Source organism: Notechis scutatus, chromosome 5 (genome assembly GCF_049901735.1).
Source record: "Notechis scutatus isolate UNSWTSFEM ecotype Mainland chromosome 5, rNotScu1.2, whole genome shotgun sequence".
Lineage (NCBI taxonomy): Eukaryota > Metazoa > Chordata > Lepidosauria > Squamata > Elapidae > Notechis > Notechis scutatus.
Window position 1 is genome coordinate 77,738,980 of NC_142013.1, and position 10,261 is coordinate 77,749,240.

The 10,261-nt window shown below is 46.7% G+C and overlaps 1 protein-coding gene across 2 annotated transcripts in view; it reads right to left on the reverse strand.

The window, feature by feature from the left end:
- The window catches only part of AKAP17A (A-kinase anchoring protein 17A), an 81,323-nt gene that overhangs the window by 9,714 nt on the left and 61,348 nt on the right, over nucleotides 1-10,261 (reverse strand). Inside the window, exon 1 of one of the 2 annotated variants that reach the window (XM_026666877.2) lies at nucleotides 1,077-1,300. The exons of the other annotated variant lie outside the window; for it this stretch is intronic. The gene's annotated coding sequence lies outside the window, so the exon portion shown is untranslated. Of the gene's footprint in view, nucleotides 1-1,076; nucleotides 1,301-10,261 lie in introns of those variants that run through there. 2 annotated transcript variants of the gene reach the window in all.

Consider the following 10,261-nt stretch of genomic DNA (forward strand, 5'->3'; position numbering starts at 1 on the left):
TGTCTGAGATCTCAAGAGGTAGGAGAAAAAAACCTTGCCCTGGGCCATCTTCCTAAATGTGATGCATTAGATGTATCAGATTTCAGGCCCCAGAATTCACGCCAGGATAAAAGCTGGGTTGGAGACAGCCACACTCAACTCTCCCAGAAATACAACTATTAGTCGAAGAATAATTTCAGCCAACTCTGCCTATTCTATTCCTATTGTGAGAAGAGCAAATAGGAAAAGAGATTTTTTTTTTTAAAAAAAAGAGAGAAATCAAGGTATCTTTTTTTTTTTTAATGTACACTGAGAGCATTTGCACCAAGACCAATTCCTTGTGTGTCCAATCACACTTGGCCAATAAAGAATTCTATTCTATTCTTAAGTTTGATGTAAGGCCACAGCAGGAAGCTTTACAATTAACTTGTTTTTTAAAAACAAAAAAACACGAAGAATTGCAAGAGAGCCAGCAGCTGATGCCAGGGAGGTTGGCCATGAAGAGGCAATTACCGGCCTGAGTCCCTGGGGTCACGCAGCAAGGAGCCGGGCCTCTTACTAACCTCCCCCACCCCCGGGGGAATTAGGATCTTTGAAGGCCGTTTACAACTTGAAATGTAGCGTCGTTTTTAAGACAGGGATCTGCAACCTTGGCCACTTGAAGCCTGGAGGACTTCAACTCCCAGAATTCCCAGCCAGCTTTGCTGGCTGGGGAATTCTGGGAGTTGAAGTCCTCCAGGCTTCAAGTGGCCACGGTTGGAGACCCCTGCTCCAGGCTTAAAGTAGCCAAGGTTGGAGAGCCCTGCTTTAAGAAACGGAGAGAGACAGACTCCGAGCGAGCTCCTGAGGGGCGCCGCTCCATCCATGCCCCCTCTGGATCCAGCGGGGGGGGCGGGTTGGCCAAAGGAAAGCCGAGGGAAGCCGGGCCGGCTCGCTTTCCCGCTCCCCACCCTCCAAGCAGGAAAGCTCCAGGAGGCTCCCAGACCAAGGGCAACCCCATTCAGTTCGCTCCTGGGACTACAATACCCATGAAGGCGGGCAGGGCGGAGATGGAAGCTCTCCCAATGCCGCTGAAGGGCGCCAGGCGAAGGACATACCCGCAACGTTCCGCAACGGCCCGGCTCTCCTTGCCCTTGTCCCAGGCGAGCAGGACTAGGCCACTGCCTCCCTCCGGGCCTCTCCCACCTCCAGGCTCCGGCACCGCGCGGCCCGGCGCACCGACGACACCGGCCTTCCCACACTACCCAGCGGCACCAAAACAAAAACACTTCCGCTCTCTCAGGCGATCAATGAAAGGGGGGGGGGGAGGAAGTCGTTCCTTAGACTTCCGGAAGTAGATCCGCCGGTTTAACCGTCCCCCCCACTTAATTTTCCAACAGCTTCTTGTTCCGCCGTGCATCCCGTTACCTGTCAACAGTGGTTCATGAGCTCCTATGTGTCTTTAATACACACACAAACAGAGAGAAACACATACACATATACAATATTTGAAAGGACGACGTGTTCTTTAAGTCAATAGGCTTTAAATGGCGGTAGGAGAAAACAGGGGCAGATTGTAAACTGGTCCGTTTCAAACAACGGTGCCATATATGCCTGGCGTCAAAACTTCAGACAACCACTAGGGGGCAGGATTGAGCTACATGTATTCTGAATACGTATCTTTACTACGCAGGTAGTCTTCCCATAGTGGCGAATATCTGCAGCTCTAACTCGAATGTAGGATGTGGGTGAAGAAAGTACTTCTCTGAGCTTGTGAGTTGGGTTCCGAACGTTTCGTTATCAGGCTGAGTAACATCTTTCAGCAGAGTTTAGGTAGGGGATTTAGTGTCATAAGAACTGACACAGGAAAACACTGACACTCCCCTAAACTCTACTGAAGATACTGCCTAGCCTGATAACAAAACATTTGGAAACCAATCCGAAAGCTCCGAGAAAGAACCTTCACCCTCGCACAGGCAATCCTTGATTTAGGAGCACAATTAAACTCCAAATTTCCATTGCTAAGTGAGAATTGTTCAGTGAATTTTGTTTCATTTTATGACATTTCTTACAACAGTTGTTAAATGAATCACTGCAGTTATTAATTTAGTAAATGAATCTGGCTTCCCCATTGCCTTTGTTTGTCAGATAATTGCAACAGATGATCACATGACCCCAGGACACTGCAGTCTTCATAAATGTGAGTCAGTTGCCAAATGTCTCAATTTTGATCACATGACCGTCATAAGTCAGTTTTTTTCAGGGCAATTGTAACTTTTCCACTAAATGAACGGTTAGTAAGTTAAAGACCTCCTGTATTACCTACCGTGTATCTCACAAAATAAGGCCGGGCCTTATTTTTTTTTATCCCTGGAAAAACGGCTAGGCCGTCTTTTCAGGGGTGACTTAATTCCCCCCCTTGCATCAGGTGGGTGGGCAGCGACAGCTTGGATGTTGACCTCGGTGTTGGTGGGGCACTTCGTATCGGGAGACCTTCCACCACCGTTGCTTTTCGTTCTCCCTTGCTGCCGCGGCGTTTAGAGCAACGCCATGACGTTTGGCGCAGCCATGTGCAGCCAGCCAGGGCTCCTCCCTGCAACCGGAGCCCGGCGGAGACACTCGGCTCCAGGCGCTCCTGTGGCCGCCTTCCTTTTGCCTTCGAAGATAAAGCCAATTATTTTAAAAATGACGCCCTACTACAACAAAGCCTCCCCTGCCCGAGAGGGCAGCCCAACCCCACGTGGGGAGGCGAATTTCCCGGGGCCGCAGCGCAGGATCGGCCCACCTCAGGAGAACCGCCCAGCCACCATCTCTGCCTGGTGCCGGGCAGAGCACGAAGAGCTTTGCTTGGGGCGCCCAGCACAGCTGACAGGCGGGCCCTCCTTCCCGGCAGCAGAGCTCTCACCAAGGCAGTGAGCAGCTCCCCGCCGGACCCTCCGCTCATCCCGCCAGGGCTGCGCCAGAGCCGTGCGGGCTGGGCAGAGCCAGGAAAGCGAGCCGCGGGTGCGCGCCCACCTGCCAATCAAAAGAGCCGAGGTGACCTGAGCTTGGCTTCCTTCCCAAGTCCCTCCAGCATGAACCCGAAGGGGCCACCGGGAGAGGCTGCCCAAGGCAGTGATAGCACCCACCCATCCGCAGACAGGGAGACGAGGTGATGGCAGCGCTGCTTCCCTGGCTGGCGGAGACAGCCCGAAGCCGTCCATCCTTTCCACCCCTTGCCCAGCCTTTCCCTGTCCCCACACATCTCCAAATGTGCCCACAGCTCCAAACGCTGCAGCAGAACGGGCATCAGGCAGAGGCACTGACTCGGTGGGGCTCAGCTCGGAGGAGGTTGCCTTGCCTCCCTGTCCACGGATGAGTGGGTGCTACAACTGCCTCTGGCGGCCTCTCCCGGTGGCCCCTTCAGGTTCGGGCTGGAGGGACTTGGGAAGGAAGCCAAGCTGGGGTCGGCCCAGCTCTTTCGCTTGGCAGGCGGGTGCACACCCGCGGCTTGCTTTCTCGGCTCTGCCCAGCCTGCACGGCTCTGGCGCGGCCCTGGCAGGATGAGAAGATGGTCAGCGGGGAGGCGCTCGCTGCCTTGGCGAGAGCTCCGCCGCTGGGAAGGAGGGCCCGCCTGTCAGCTGCGCTGGGCGCCCCAGGCGAAGCTCTTCGCACTCTGCCCGGCGCCAGGCAGGGATGGCGGCTGGGTGCTTCTCCTGGGGTGGGCTGATCCTGTGCTGCAGCCCCGGGAGATTCTCCTCCCCATGTGGGGTTGGGCTGCCCTCTCGGGCAGGGGAGGCTTTGTCGTACCATTAGTAGGGTGAAAAGAATTGGCTTTGCCTTTGAAGGTGAAGGGAAGGCGGCGACAGGAGTGCCTGAAGCCGAGTGTCTCCACCGGGCTTCGGTTGCAGGGAGGAGCCCTGGCTGGCTGCACGTGGCTGCACCAAACGCTGCGGCGTTGCTCTAAATGCCGCGCCAGCAAGGGAGAAGGGAAAGCAATGGTGGCGGAAGGTCTCCCGATACGAAGTGCCCCACCAATGCCGAAGTCAACGCAGGCAGCACCATATCTGGGTATGCAACAAAAGTACTTCCTAGCCCCCCTGCCATTCTCCCCACCCCATTTCACATGTTTAATATAGGCCTTAATTTGAGGGGAGGGGCTTAATTTGATTTTATGCCGATAAAACATGTTGGGCCTTCCTATTGGTGGAGGCTGTATTGTTAGCAAAACACGGTAGCAATCATCTTTTTTTTTTTTTTTTAGGAGACTTGGCAGTCAACTAGAAAGTGCTTTATATGTAGAAAATTTTCCCAGATAGCAATTCCATAGAATCAAGAGAGTGTGTATTTTTAGACATATTTTTTGGCCAGAGCCAAAATTATTAGGATGTATTTTATATTAACCAACTTGTCTGGCATTTGAGGGACATTTCAGGCAGGGGCGACATAATAGCATTGTTCCAATATTTGAAGAGCTCCTACACAGTGGAGGGGGTCAAACTATTTCCCTAGAGCCCCAATAGGCAAGACAAAAAGCATTGGTTGGAATTTATTTATTTGGTTAGCATACGGCACATGTTAACCAGGTATCACCGAGGTGGCTGGCTGCCTCTGTGAAAAGAATTTTTTTCAGACAGTGTTATCTTTTCCCATGGGATGCCTAAATGCTGGTAGGCATTCGGTGGAGTCTCCTTTCTTGTCCTTGTGCGGTTTATTCACTCATGGGAATCAAGACACCGAGACGCCAACCTCAGCAGTGCACAAGTGCAGCGTCTTACCACACAGCCCCCCAATGGTTGAAAACTAACCAAGGACAGAAGCAACCTAGTGTTGTGGTTCGCCGGCAGCCTGTGCAGACGGCAGCAAAATCAGACAGAGACCAGTCCAGGAGTCTGGGGAGAACTCGGACGAGGGTTCTGCGTCCGATATAGAGATGGAGCCAGGACCATCTGAGAGTTATGTGCTGACTCCGGAGCCTCCAGAATCTGGCAGCAGAGAGGCAGAAGAACAAGGGGAGCCTGTTCCCAGTGCATGTGTGCACAGAGCTGCCAGAAGGCAAGAGCAGCTAAGACAAGAGGGGCGACTTGGGAGTAAGGCTTGGAGATGATTGCCCCTCCCATAAGGTATAAAGGAAGTGCAAAGGAAGGAAAACCTTTGCAGGAAGCAACGTCATTAGCTCTGATCAGTTTGGACTCTGAAAGCTCGGTGGTGAATTTGTTCTCTGTTTGGTTTGGGAAAGACTAATTGGGACTTTAGTTGTTGGCAGCACTTTAAGTAAGATAAGGTGTGTTCTTATCAGACGTCTTACAAAGAATTTGACAAATGTTCCTGGGACTAATTATAACCGGTTAAGACTCATTCCGGGCTGTGAATAATGATAATTCACAACCAATGAACTAAAATAAAAGAGTTTTGGATTTTATATGTGTTTATTGGTGTCTCAGGAAGCCTTGGTCAGAACACCTAGAACTAAGGAGAAATTTCCTAACAGTGAGAGCAATTAACCTATGGAATAATTTGCCTTTAGAAGTTGTGGATGCTCCATCACCAGGGGTGGGATTCTACCAGTTCGCACCTATTCGCTAGAACCGGTTGTTAACATTCTAAGCAGTTCGGAGAACCAGTTGTTAGAAGAAATTACTGGCCTAATCCTGTAAGTAAGACAGGAAGGAAACATTCTGGTGTTGCTTACAGAAACTGCCTCTCCATTAACCCTTATTACATTCTTGGCAGGACTAGACTTCCTGTCTCAGGAACTTCTCTGGAGTCTTTTTCCCCTCCTTTGCTGGTACTTTGCTTGTGTGGAGTGACCATTCAAAGTTACAATGGCACTGAAAAAAGTGACTTATGACCATTTTTCACACTTACGACTGTTGCAGCATCCCCACAGTCATGAGAGGCCAGGCGAGGAGATGCGTGCCTCGATGTGAGTGATATTGAGTTGGCCACACCCAGCCAATAACATGACCACCAAGCCATGTCCACCCAGTCACATGACCACCAAGCCACGCCCACCAACTTAGCGACGGCCACAGAACCGGTTGTTAAAAAATTTGAATCCCACCCCTGTCCATCACTGAAGGTTTTCAAACTGAAACTGGGCAACAGTTTGTCTGAAATGATGTAGGATCTCCTGCTCGAGCAGGGCCTTAGACTAGAAAACCTCCAAGGTCCCTTCTAACTCTATTATTCTATGTTCTAAATCCCATATATAAATCATATGAAAACTAGATGGTCTATCTTTGGCTTTTACCAAAAGATTAGATTTTTAAAAGTTCAGAATAATGCAGAGAGAAACATAAAAATAGCATCATTGCTGTCCTAAATGTCAAGCCTTATTAGACTATTCTTTGAAATAATGATGTTGATAATGTTGTACTGCTTCAAATGTTTGTGTGTGAGATTTTTGTAATGAATTAGTAATACAACAATAATATAAATACAAGTAGTATTGTAAAATATTGAAAATTCTTATATAGAATATTTACAGGGTTATAAGAAAGATGTGTACATATACTGTGAGCATAAGGCAGAGGGATAGAATTATTTTTCTCAAATATGTGGTGGTCTCCCATGGAAAGAATGAGACACAAGCGTGTGTACTCGGGATGGGAGTCTAGAGCAAATTCCAGTGCTCCCTTTTATTGAGAATTTTGTACATAGTAAGCATTCACATTGTGGATTACAATAATTAGATATAGTACATAGAATTGTTTATACTTGTCTGAGCTGCTTAATTGTTTCTGGTGTTTGCTTTTAATTTCTTTGCTTTATCTCGGTGACCTTTAGGCAGACATGTATGTATAAGGTCTTAGACTAATCATTACCCAATACTCAAGTCAAAGTTTATTCCCACAAAATATTTCTGCATGAACCTAGTCTCATATTTTTACATAACTTTAGAGCAACATAGCATTTTATTAGATGATCTAATTCTGTTATAATTTTGCTTTTGATAGTTTTTTTATTAGACTTCTGCTAATTCAAGTTACGTTATTTATTGTGGGACAAATATTAGTGACTGTCCTAAAGCTCTGCCTAAGTCCTAATGATATAACTCTCTACAAACTCATGACTAAATTTTCTCTTTCAGCCCAAGTGGTTTTTTATGCTAAGTTGCTTATGTAATCAAGTCATCAGCCTTGCAAAAGCATATGTGAGGGTAGTCATTATGTTTATCAAAAAATTGTGTGTACGTAACAAAAAACTTCGGTTAACTGAGTTCATTTTGTCAAATAGGCTAATTTTTGAACAACAATATTTTGCTTGCCTGTGTTTAAAAAAATCCATGGGGTTATTTTCCATATGTGCAATTCAAAAGAATATAATCAAGAATATTTTTACAGTGCCACTGTTTCAAGAAATGATTGGTTTTAAGTACAATGGATGACCTCCAAATAGAAAGACCTTTTTGCAGAAATTTCCTTTCAGTTTATTTTTACTCTGCAAACTTGATCCAGGCCAAACTCTCTAAGCTGGCCCTTGAGCAGTGACATAAAGCTTGGTTCACCAGCCTATTGAAAATACCTCACTTCAAATCTATATATAAACGCTCCCAGTAATTTCATGTAGATACTGTATAGCCATGATGGCGAACCTATGGCACGCATGCCGGAAGTGGCACTCAGAGCCATCTCTGCAGGCACGTGAGCTGTTGCTCCAGCTCAGTTCTACTGCACATGCCCACGTGCCTCCCACCAGCCAGCTGATTTTTGGGTATCTGCTATGCATGCCTGAGGGACAGGGCGCATGTGGGAGATGCATGCACATGCGCAGGGGGCGGGGTGAGTGTGGGGGTCCATACATGCACAAGGGGGCAGGGTGAGCGGGAGGGGGTCCCGCATGCATTGCATTATGGGTGCAGGCATACTCCCATACTCCCAGCCTTTACAGGAGGTTCACAGAGGTACCTTGGTTGATGGTGAAGGCCTCTGCTGAGAGGTCTTATTGTTCAAAGGAGAGGAGCACTTCCTCCATCTAGGTCTTGACATAAGTCATCAGCCCAAGCTATTTCCATCTCAAGGCCAACTTGAATCCTATAAGGGTATAAGGGATCCAGATAATCTGCTCACATCTAACTCATCTGTGCCAGTATTTGTTTCTGCTTTGGTGGAACTGACTGTTCCTTCGGTGTCTGGTATCTGACAGGAAAAGCCATCACCAGACATGCAAACAACAGTCCCTTAATTTGAAAGACACTCATGCAGATTTCCACCATGAGACATTTTAGAATGTTTATCCTCTTTAAAGATCAATAACTATATGGCAATGTATTTATTACAGGTATTAATCGTGTATAATGACTAAAGCAAACATAAACCATATTGTAGCATGTAAAGTCTAAATGCTCAGCCGTTGTTTTTTCTTTGATGGGTAGAAACAGGAGCTGGTAGAAACAGAAGATTTATCAGCCCTTTGGAGGTGCATAGGTCTAAGTTATTTTGCCAACAAATAAACTGTTCAAAAGATATGTCTTCCCATAAGGAAAGAAAGGTAGATTAGGAGGGATGACAGATCATGTCCTCCTCTTTAAACTAAAGGGCTTCACTTTGTGTCCACAGTGACCCATGTCTTTAGATAATAGCTACCTGTCCATCTTATTCAGATCCTGATTCTTGTTCTGACTTAGGCTTCCCAAGATCATGAAGCAGACTCCTCATCCCGATAAAACTCCTTTTATTTAGATTAAAGTGAATTCCTCTCAGCAAAGTCCCGGCAAAAAGTCTTTCATGAGATTTCACAACTACAGACCTTTATCAGGCTTGGAGAGTTGCCAGACCAATATCTTCCAAATGCCACGCTGTAACAGAAATTCCTTGGCAAGAAGTCAGGAACAGATCTTCACCCCAATGAATTGAACTAATTGTCTCCTGCAAACACCACTCCCCTTTTGCTCTTCTTTATTCCATATGGGAGGGGCCATTCACCTGTCTACCTATGCCCTTACTCCCGAGTCAACCCTTGTCCTTTAACTGTTCCCTTCTCCTGGCAGCTTTGCACATGCGCACACTGGGAACAGGCTCCACCTGTTCTTCTGTCTCACTGATCTCCGACTCCAGAAGCAGCTGATAATAGCCAGAAGGCCCTGGCCTCATCTCTGCCTTCATAGCAGAGCACTCGTCAGAGCCTTCCCCAGACTCCAGGACTGGCCCATGTTCCACCCCGACTGCTGGCTGCTGGCGGGCCACAACAATTCTGGGGGAACTGTCAAGAATGAAAAATGGGCAGCTATGTACCTCTTCATTTCAACTTGACATTTGAATAAGTGCAGGAGGTGTTGACTATGAATGGGTTAGTTTGGAGAAATGAAACTTCTGCCGTTCCACAGAAGCATGTGAGAGTCTGGACACTTTTCAAGATCGTATCAATAGGTGTGAAGAAAAAGGCAGATGTTTCCCATAACAAAGAGAACTTGTTTACATGGTCTGTGTGAAAGCCTGGGGGACTGGGCTGAGAAATTCATGGTTTAATATCGTGAATTGGTGCTTTCAAAATTCAGAGTTAGTTTTACCTTGCCATTACCACCCTATGTATTCAATAAACAGTAAGCTTTTCAGAACTGAAATGATCCTGGACTTTTATTTGGATACTCAAGTTAGATCTTGACAGGAACCTCAGAAAAATGGAAGAGAGGCTCTTTAGGGTCCAATTGTCATTTTCTGGTGGGGCAAAAGTTACAGCAAGAAAGTTATTGGTGGATCCAAAGAGATGACATGACGTAAAAAATCACTTGAATTACCAGGTTATCACAGCATGAGTATGGTCTATCATTTCTCAAAGTCAGGAATGCCATTGTCTGCCTTCCCTAATCCACTGAAGGCAAACTTTATCCTTCATTACATATCCAATGTAATGTTTTTCAACACAGTATGTAGCAGCACAGTTGCTGCTGTTCAGTCTCTCTATGGCACTGCATTTCATTATGGGCAAATGCCATCACCCCAATGGGTTACTGTAACATGTGCTGTAGCAAGAACATTTTCCCCATTTCTGGTTACTGGTTGCCTTCTTCTGAATCACCTAAAATAATGAACCTCTTTTGTAGAAATCTGGGGTATTTTTTAACCAGTTGAAATGATAAACTTTCTGCCAATTTCCCTTACTAGCCCATATGACTAGAAGAATGGCAATACCATGGTCTTTTCTTATATTTTTACTGATCCAGTAATGAATGCATGAATCAAATCTATGTCAAATATGAGGGGGATTCAGCTGAAGAAGACTTGTAAAAGATCTATTGAAGGAAATCATAGATCTGAAGATTCACCAACAGAAAGGATAGTGACTGGTATTTGCTTTTCTTGATAGATGGGTGGGGTAAAGG